Genomic DNA, 9,066 nt, shown 5'->3' on the forward strand with positions numbered 1-9,066 from the left:
ATTGTAAAATATATTTAATGGGGCAGGCAATGTCCTAATAGCAAACAGAAATATAAGCAAAGTGACAAACTACTTCTAAATTCTGGGCCTCAGTTTCCTTACCAAAAAGTAAATTTGGTTGGGCCAACTCATCATCAGCTACTCTAATTATAAATATTATTTAAATAGAACATTTCTACCTATCTTTATCTTACCTTTCAACTTTCTACCTTTCCTCTTTCCTTCTTTCTCTGAATTAGTAATATTAAAATACTTTACTTAGCTTCAATCACCCTGAATGGGCCATCTGCTTCTGTATTACATCGAAAAGCAGAATTTGATCATGGCTGCTATAGAAGAATATTTGGATTATTTATATTATAAGCAAATCAATCTGACATTTATACCATTGTGGCCTAAATTCTTCTAAATCTTGTCTTATATGTGAAATGTGTATGATGTGTAGAATCTTAGAAGCTCTTAAGAAGGTTTACACAGTTGAACGAATTTCTTTGATCTTCTCAAGACTTGAAAGCTGCAAGGATAAAATACAGAAATATTTCTGAAGTTCTCAAAATTACAGGTAATTCAAATTTAGTCTCAAGATTTTAACATGATCAATGAGTGATGTGTAATATCAAGTGAATATCATTTCACTGTTAATGTAATACACTGAATCTCCTAAATTTATCCTGTGAATAATTAGTTATTTTACAGGATTAGAAAGACTCTCCTTGTAAACCTCAGAAAATATGATAAAATGTAAATCGATGCTTAGACAATTTAATGTCATTTGAAATATGATTGTTTTTAATGTAATTATTTTAATACTTTAACATAATTTCATATGATAAGTGTAATTCCATTTGTTTTATTTAATACCTCTCACTTAAAGAATAAGAATTTACTGAGAACCAATCCTGAGCAGACTTTTGCAAGATTCTACATATATTTGTTAATTGGATTGTGAAGCGGGTAGAAAAGGGAAGAGATTCACAAGAAGAATTTGTCAACTCTGTCTTCCAAGTATTATAAAAGACTGAGAGAGAAAAACCATATGGCAAGCAAAATGACAGAGAAACATTACAAAGAATGATATAAATAAGTGCAGAATAAACAGAAGTTTTTACAAGTATAAATAAATTCACACTTATGTGTGATTTGAATTTTCAAAAGATGAAAAAAGAGAGGAAGAGAAGAGTGAGGAAGTAAGAGGAAAGAAACAGGTAGGAAGGCAGGCGGGAAGGAAGGAGAGAAAGATCGTTTATACAAAGTCACTCACACCAAAGTCATCTTATGGTCTGGGGTTGATGATATTCCCCAGGGAAAAGTTTCAGAATGAGCTCCTCACCTAAGTGTTACCCAAGGACTGAACTTGGGCAGTAGACAGTGCCTGCCTTGTGACATGTTTTGTTTTTTCCTTCCTCCTTCTTCTTCTATCTTTTTTTTTCCCCTTAGGGTAAATTTTATGTTCATGCTGAAATTAATCCATTAATTTCAAACATCCTTGGACCTTATATAACTGAGGACTAAAAGCATTCTTGATGTAATTAAAAAATATTAGGAAACAAGGTCAGTAAAGAATCTAACAGATCCTTAAAATATGTTAATTTAATGACTATTGGTGATTCATTTTGGAGGTTAATTTTCCATAGAAATCTATGTGATGGCAGACACAAATTTCTGAATGCACTCCTGCAGATTACTGCTTTTGTTCTTTAGATTAGAGAGAGAATAAAGACAAGAAATTGCCATGTGTGTGTGTGTGCATGACCGGGGGATAGTATGTGAACAGGCTTATAACACTGGTTAAAGGAGAAAGGACAGGGCAATTATGAATTGCTAGCCAAAGAGGAGAGTTGGTGGGCTCATTTTTGAAAACCTGGTCATATTACCACTACATGTATTTGCTTTTTATTTGCAGCCACTGTTGTAGATCTTTCTTGGTTTTCAGTTTTTTATTTTTGTGAACCTTAGCCACTTCAGTAACAGCATTTTTGCAAATGAGGACTAGGGTGTGTAAACTAGTTGAACATTACTTTTCTAGATTAAACATACTTCTGAAAAGAGAAAGAGGAAATAAATAGTATTTTTAAGTTACTTTTTTTTCATATTTGATGTTTCTTCCATTTAATCTGGCATGAAGTTTTATTTCTCAGACAGTGGGAACCTAAATAGTGTTTCTTAGATCCTGTCCTAGCAAACATTTCTACTGACCTTCTTCCCAATATCCATATCTTTATATAAAATCTGAGCCCCAGGGGAATAAATAGCAGCAGACTTTGCTCAGATTTTTTTTTTCTTTTCGACTAAGGTTTAGCTTCACAGTAGATGGTTACTCTCAGCTCTTGCCTATGCTGAATTGAAAGCATGAGAAAGTGCTAAGGACCACCCGGTATGTAAGTCATGGATAAAAGAGGGAAGGATGATAGGGAGATTTCAGTTTTCCTTTTTGTATTGCCTGCACTCTTAAGAAGCATAAGAAAGAATCTTACGACAGAGTTGATGTTAGTCCAACAGGCTGGCCAGTCCAGCATTTATGAAATAAGACTTTCTTTGAAAGCGCTCAGAAAATTGATTTAAAAAAGTGAAATAGTTACTGTTTATTTAATTTTTGATTGATTGGGATATTTTTTGCATATGGAGAAGCTCTGAAGGTGTATTTCTACAACTGAATGAAAAGAAAGAAAAAACAGTTAAATTAAATAAATGTTTAAATACTGTTTATGGTGATCAACTCTAGGCATCCAAAATTGTAAATTATTTTCATGATAGACTATTTTTGCACTCTTTATGGAGATGTTTAGTTTTCTGTATGTATGCCTCATTTACTCTAACAGCAAGATGCCAGGACATTCTATAAGTGTTACAGACAGGCTGCCTGGGAGGAGGGAACATGGCAATGATATAAGAAGATAAAAACATATTTTGAAGGCTAAGTTTTGATGTTTATTTTTCAGTGAAGTTTATTACTATTGACTATTAAGGCATAATTTACATACAATGCAATGCATTCATTTAAAGTGTATACAGTTGACCCTTGCTCAACACAGGGGGTAGGGGCAAGGACACTCCCACAATTGAAAAATTTGTGTATAACTTTTGACTTCTCCCAAACTTAACAACAGTCAGCCTCCTTTATATCCATGGGTTTTGCATCTGCAGTTTGAACCAACTGCAGATTGAAAACAGTATTTTGATCTGTGGTTGGGAATCAATGGATGCAGAGAGTCAACTGTACTAACAGCCTACGTTGACTGGAAGCCTTAATGATAACATAAATAGTCAATTAACACATATTTTATATGTTATATGTTTATATACTATATTTGTACAACAAAGTAAGCTAGAGTAAAGAAAATGTTAAGAAAATTATAAGGAAGAGAAAATACATTTACTGTATTTATTGAAAAAAAAATCCCATGTATAAGTGGACTCTCACAGTTCAAACCTGTGTTGTTCAAGGGTCAACTGTAGTCTAACGAGTTTTGATAAAGCTATATACTATGTCACCACCACTACAGTAAAAAAGCAGAAGGTTTTGATCACCATACAAGATTCCTTTGCCCCTTTCCAGTCAACTCTCTTCACACCTTAGCCTTTGAGCAACCATTGGCCTGCCTTCTGCCATTACAGATTAGATTTGTCTTCTTTAGGGTTTCAAGTAAATGTAACAGTATATATTCTTTTGATCTCAGTTTCTTTCACTTTACATAGTAATTTGAAAAATTATTCATGTCGAATAGTATGTCCTTATATACAGATATGCCACAATTTGTATATCCATTTACCTTCTGATAGACATTTGGGTTGTATCCAGTTTGGAGATATGAATAAAGCTGCTATGAATATTTGTCTGCAAGTCTCTGTGTGAATAAACAGTTTTGTTTCTCTTGGGTAAATACTTAGAAGTGGAATGGCCAGATCATATGGGAGGTGTATGTGCAACTGTTAAGGAAACTGTGAAGCCATTTTTCACAGTAGTTGGACCATTTCACATTCCCACCAGCAGAGCTTAATAGTTCCAGTTGCTTCACATCTTTACCAATATTTGGTATGGTCAGTCTTTCTGATTTTAGCTATTATGGGTATAAACTGGGAGTTTATTGTAGTTAAATTTTGCATTTTCCTGATGAATGATTAGAGTGAGCATCTTTTCATATCCTTATTGGCTACTCAAATTTCTTACTTTGTGAAGTGTCCGTTGGAATCTTTTTGTGTTTTCAAATAAGTCATCTGCTAATAGAGATGGAAGATTTCTTCATATATATTACTTTTTATTTTTTATTATTTTTTAAAATTTTATAGGCACGGCAACCCTTAGTTGACCTCATAGATAACAATGACCTTGTCAGCTTACAATTCCTTATTTTTTTATTTTTTACACGTACAGCACCTGGTCTTCCTAGGTGGTCTCCCATCCAAATACTAACCAGGCCCAACCCTGCTTAGTTTCCGAGATCAGACGGGATCTGGGTTGTTCAAGGTAGCATGGCAGTAGACTTCTTCATATATTTTAGATACAAGTTCTTTGTCATGTATGTACTATGAATATTATCTCAGTGTATGGTTTGTCTTCTTTTTTTACTGGTGTCTTTTGAAGAGAAAATGTTTCTAATTTTGATTAAATTCAATGTTTAATTTTTCTAATATGCTTTGTGCATTTTTGTGTCTAAGAACTCCTTGCCTACCTCAAGATCACAATATTTCCATCTAAGAATTTTTTCATTTTAACTGTTACATGTAGATCTATGATATATTTTAATTAATGTTGTATGTAGAGTGCGGTAAGGATTGAGGTTTTTTTCAGTTGTTCCAATATCATTAACGGAACAAACATTCCTTTTTCCCTTAGTAGTTTGTGAAAAATTAATGTGTAGGTCTATTTATGTATTCTTGATTCTGTTCTATGTCTATTATTATATCAGTACAATACTGTCTTGATTACTGTAGCTTTAAAATAAGATTTGTATAAAGTACAAGTTCTTCGTCTTTGTACTTTCTTTGAAAAAATTGTTTTGACTATTCTAAGTTGTTTGCATTTCCAATTAAATTTTGAAATTCACTTGTCAATATGTACAAAAATATGTGATAAAATTTTAATTGGGTCTTCATTGATATCTTAGCAATATGAGCTCCTCCAATCCATAAAAATGGTGTACCTCTTCATTTATTTAGATCTTTAAAGTTTTTTAAACATGGTTTGTGGTTTCAGTAAGCTTTCACATATTTTAAAATTATCCTTAAGTATTACATATTTTTGGATACCATCATAAATGGAAGTATTAATTTAATTTTAATTTCAAGAGTTTTATATAATATATACAAATGCAATTGATCTTTGTTTATTGACATTTCTTCCTGCACCTTTAAACTCACTTATTTGTTGTAGTAGCTTTTATAGGTTTCTTAGAATGTTCTTCATATATTATTATGTTGTCTGAAAATATAGTTTTACTTCCGTTTCAAGCTGTACAACTTTTTCTCTTTTTTTAAGGTTTTTATATTTCTTTTTATTTTTTAATTACAGTTGACATTCAATATTAGTTTCAGGTATGAAGCAGGGTGATTAGACATTTACATAACTTATGAGGTGGTCCCCATAATAAGTCTGGTACCCACGTGACACCATATATAGTTATTACAATATTATTGACTATATTCCCTATGCTTTACTTTATATCTCTGTGACTATTTTGTAACAGCCAATTTGTGCTTAATCCCCTCACCTTTTTAATCCCTCCAACTCCCTTCCCATCTGGCAACCATTGATTTGTTCTCTGTATCTATGAGTTTGTTTCTGTTTGTTTATTTGTTTATATTATTTTATATATTCCACATATAAGTGAAATCATGTAGTATTTGTCTTTTTCTGTCTGACTTATTTCACTTATCATAAGACCTTCTAGATCCATTTATGTTGTCACAAATGGAAGATTTTATAGGTTTTTTTTTTTTATGGCTGGTTAATAATCCATTGCATATATGTACCACATCTTTTTTACTGATTTATCTATCAATGGACACTTAGGTTGCTTCCATATCTTGGCTATTGTAAATAATGCTGCAATGAACATAGTGATGCAAATATCATTTTGAATTAGTGTTTTGGATCTTTTAGAATAAATACTCAGAAGTGGGATTACTGGGTCATAATAGATAGAGAAGTTAAGAAAACAATCCTATTTGCAATTGCATAAATATATATATATATATATATATATATAAATTTAACCAAGGAGGTAATAAAACAGTTCTTGGAAAACTATAAGACATTAAAGAAATAAGTAAAAGAAGATACAAATAAATGGAAACGTCTATCATGCTCATGGATAGGAAGAATCAGCGTCGATAAAGGTCCATACTACCTAAGGAAATCTACAGATTCAATGCTATCTCTATCAAATTACCAATGAAATTTTTCACAGAACTAGAATGAATAATCCTAAAATTTATGTGGAACCATAAAAGCCCCCGAATATCCAAAGCATTCTTGAAAAAGAACAAATTTGGAGTTATCACGCTATGCCTGATATCAAACTATACTACAAGGCTATAGTAATCAAAACAGCATGGCACTGGCATAAAAACAGACACATAGATCAATGAAACATAATAGAGAAGCCAGAAGTAAATCCATACCTATACACCTATATGATCAATTAATCTAATACAAAGGAAGCAAGGATATACAATGGAGTAAAGAACATCTTTTCAATAAATGGTGTTGGTAAAACTGAACAGATACATGCAAAAAAATGAAACTGGACCACTTTTTTTACACCACATACAAGAATAAACTAAAAAGGAGTTAAAGGCTTAAATGTAAGACCTGAAACCATAAAACTCTTAGAAGAAAACATAGACAATAAACTCTTTGACATTGCTCTTCATAATATATTTTAGATATGTCTCCTTGGGCAAGGGAAACAAAACAAGCAAACAAACAAACAAATGAGACTACATCAAACTAAAAAGTTTTTTCACAGCAAAGAAAACCATCAACAAAATGAAAAGCCAGCCCCTGAATGGGAGAAGATATTGTCAATGAGACATCCAACGAGAAGTTAATATCCAAAATATATAAAGAACTCATACATTTTGTTATATATTGAATGCTCAACATCACTAATCATTAGAGAAATGAAAATTAAAATTGCAATGAGATATCACCTCCTACCTGTCAGAATGGCTATTATCAATAAATCAACAAATTAATGTTAGAGAAAAGAGAGCCCTTGAGCACTGTTGGTGGGATTGAAAATTGGTGCAACCACTATGGAAAACAGTATGGAGTTTCCTCAAAAATTAAAAATATAACTTTTTCTTTTAAAAAATGCTTGTAATGCACTATCTAGAACCTCTAATTCAATGTTGAATAGGAATAAGAGCAAGCATTTTTTTTATTACTGACATTATAGGGCAAGCATTCAGTCTTTCACCACTATATATGATGTTAAGTATAGGTTTTTCTCAAATGCACATTGAAAAATTTCTATTCTATTTCCAATTTGAAAGAGTGCTTCTTATATTTCTTTTTGCATGCTCATGAATTAAAGTAGTATTTTCAATGAAAATGTGTACATATGTAATAAAATACTCATACAAAAGATGTTTCATATTTTTAAAAAAGCTTTAAGATAAAAAATGTAAAATGTAAAATAAAAGAGAATTAGTTCACTTTCAATGTGCCACAAACAACTCTAAAATAATATATTTTTCAAGATCTTTTTTTCTGTACATAGGAGAATTTAAACTTATTTATTCTTATGCTGGCAGGCAGAAGACATGATCTGGATAAGAACGACATATTATCAGATTAATTTTTTTCCTCAGTGAAGAATGGACATAGAGAACAGAATAGTGTCTTGGAAATCCAAAAAGACAAACCAAATTCAGGCTGTTACCTCCTCCTGGAGTTTTGTTTTTGCAGTGAGGAGGCCTTTGAAGGACCATGATGTGGGTCCCAGGTCTGGTTGGTCCCAGGTCTGGCTGTGATACAGGCTCGTGGCTAGAAATAGGACCCTGGATTCAGAATCTTACCTTAGTGTATGTAGTATGGCGCCGATGTCTAAAATATGTAAACATAATTTAGCTTATTGTATTCTGATATATGTGAAGTCCATGCGGTCCCCTGGGGAGAAGAGGGACAGAAGAGAAGCAGAAGGGGAGCAGAAGGGGAGCAGAAGAGCAGAAGCAGAAGCGTGCTCCCCACAATAGAAGTGCACTCTCCACAATAGAAGCACGCTCCTCTCAGTAAAGTTGGTGCCTGCCATTTCATTCTCATGTCGGCCCCTCCTGTGTTCTTTCAACTGGGTGTCTCACCATGGAAACCTTCTCTTCTCGATAAGCTTGGTGCTGACATGTGATAACTCAGTTCTTTCAGATATGATAAAAATCAAGCCCACTTTATATCATTTTTGTTTTTTGTTATTTGCATTAGTTCATGTGTATGCAATGATTCGTGTGTACCATCAGTTTAAATTTGAGAAAAATAAGAAATATTTAGTACTAAATAAAATAGTAACATATTTACAAATTATCTCAATAAGATAAGGTTTCTATAGTTATAAACAACTCAATAAAAAAACTATGAAACAATGACTCAGACTAACTTTGATAAATCAATTTATAGAATATTCCTAGCCAGAGCTGGCTCTTATTTGATCAGAAATTTATTTATCTGAGTTATTTAAAGTTGAAGCCAGCAGTACACAGGGTTTGAAGGACCCCTGATGTTTCTCCACATTTTAAGCAAGGCCTATGGTTGTCCACAGATGGACCAGGCTCCTTATAATAACTAGCACAAAATAATTTATAATGGTGATTTTTTTTTTTTTGCAAGGAATGCTAAGCAAGTCTTTTTTCATTTTACAGCCACCTTATTCAGGCCTCCTACTTCTGTAGCTTATTGTCTATCTAAAGCTTTTGCTCAAGGACTGTTGATTTACATGAACTTGTAATATATTCTTGTGAATAATAATTCTAATAATGAATAGCATTTATTGAGCATTTATTAAGTCATAAACACCCTGGACGTCTTATTTTGTTTAATCTTTACAACAATCCTATGAAATATGTACCTTA

General features: G+C 32.4%; 1 pseudogene; it reads right to left on the reverse strand.

Moving 5' to 3' along the window:
• Positions 1 to 4,363: 4,363 nt before the first annotated feature.
• On the reverse strand, positions 4,364 to 4,482 carry LOC112470636 (annotated as a pseudogene).
• Between the last annotated feature and the right edge of the window lie 4,584 nt (positions 4,483 to 9,066).

The sequence above is a fragment of the Pteropus alecto genome, unplaced genomic scaffold (assembly GCF_000325575.1).
Source record: "Pteropus alecto unplaced genomic scaffold, ASM32557v1 scaffold3, whole genome shotgun sequence".
Taxonomy (NCBI): Eukaryota; Metazoa; Chordata; class Mammalia; order Chiroptera; family Pteropodidae; genus Pteropus; species Pteropus alecto.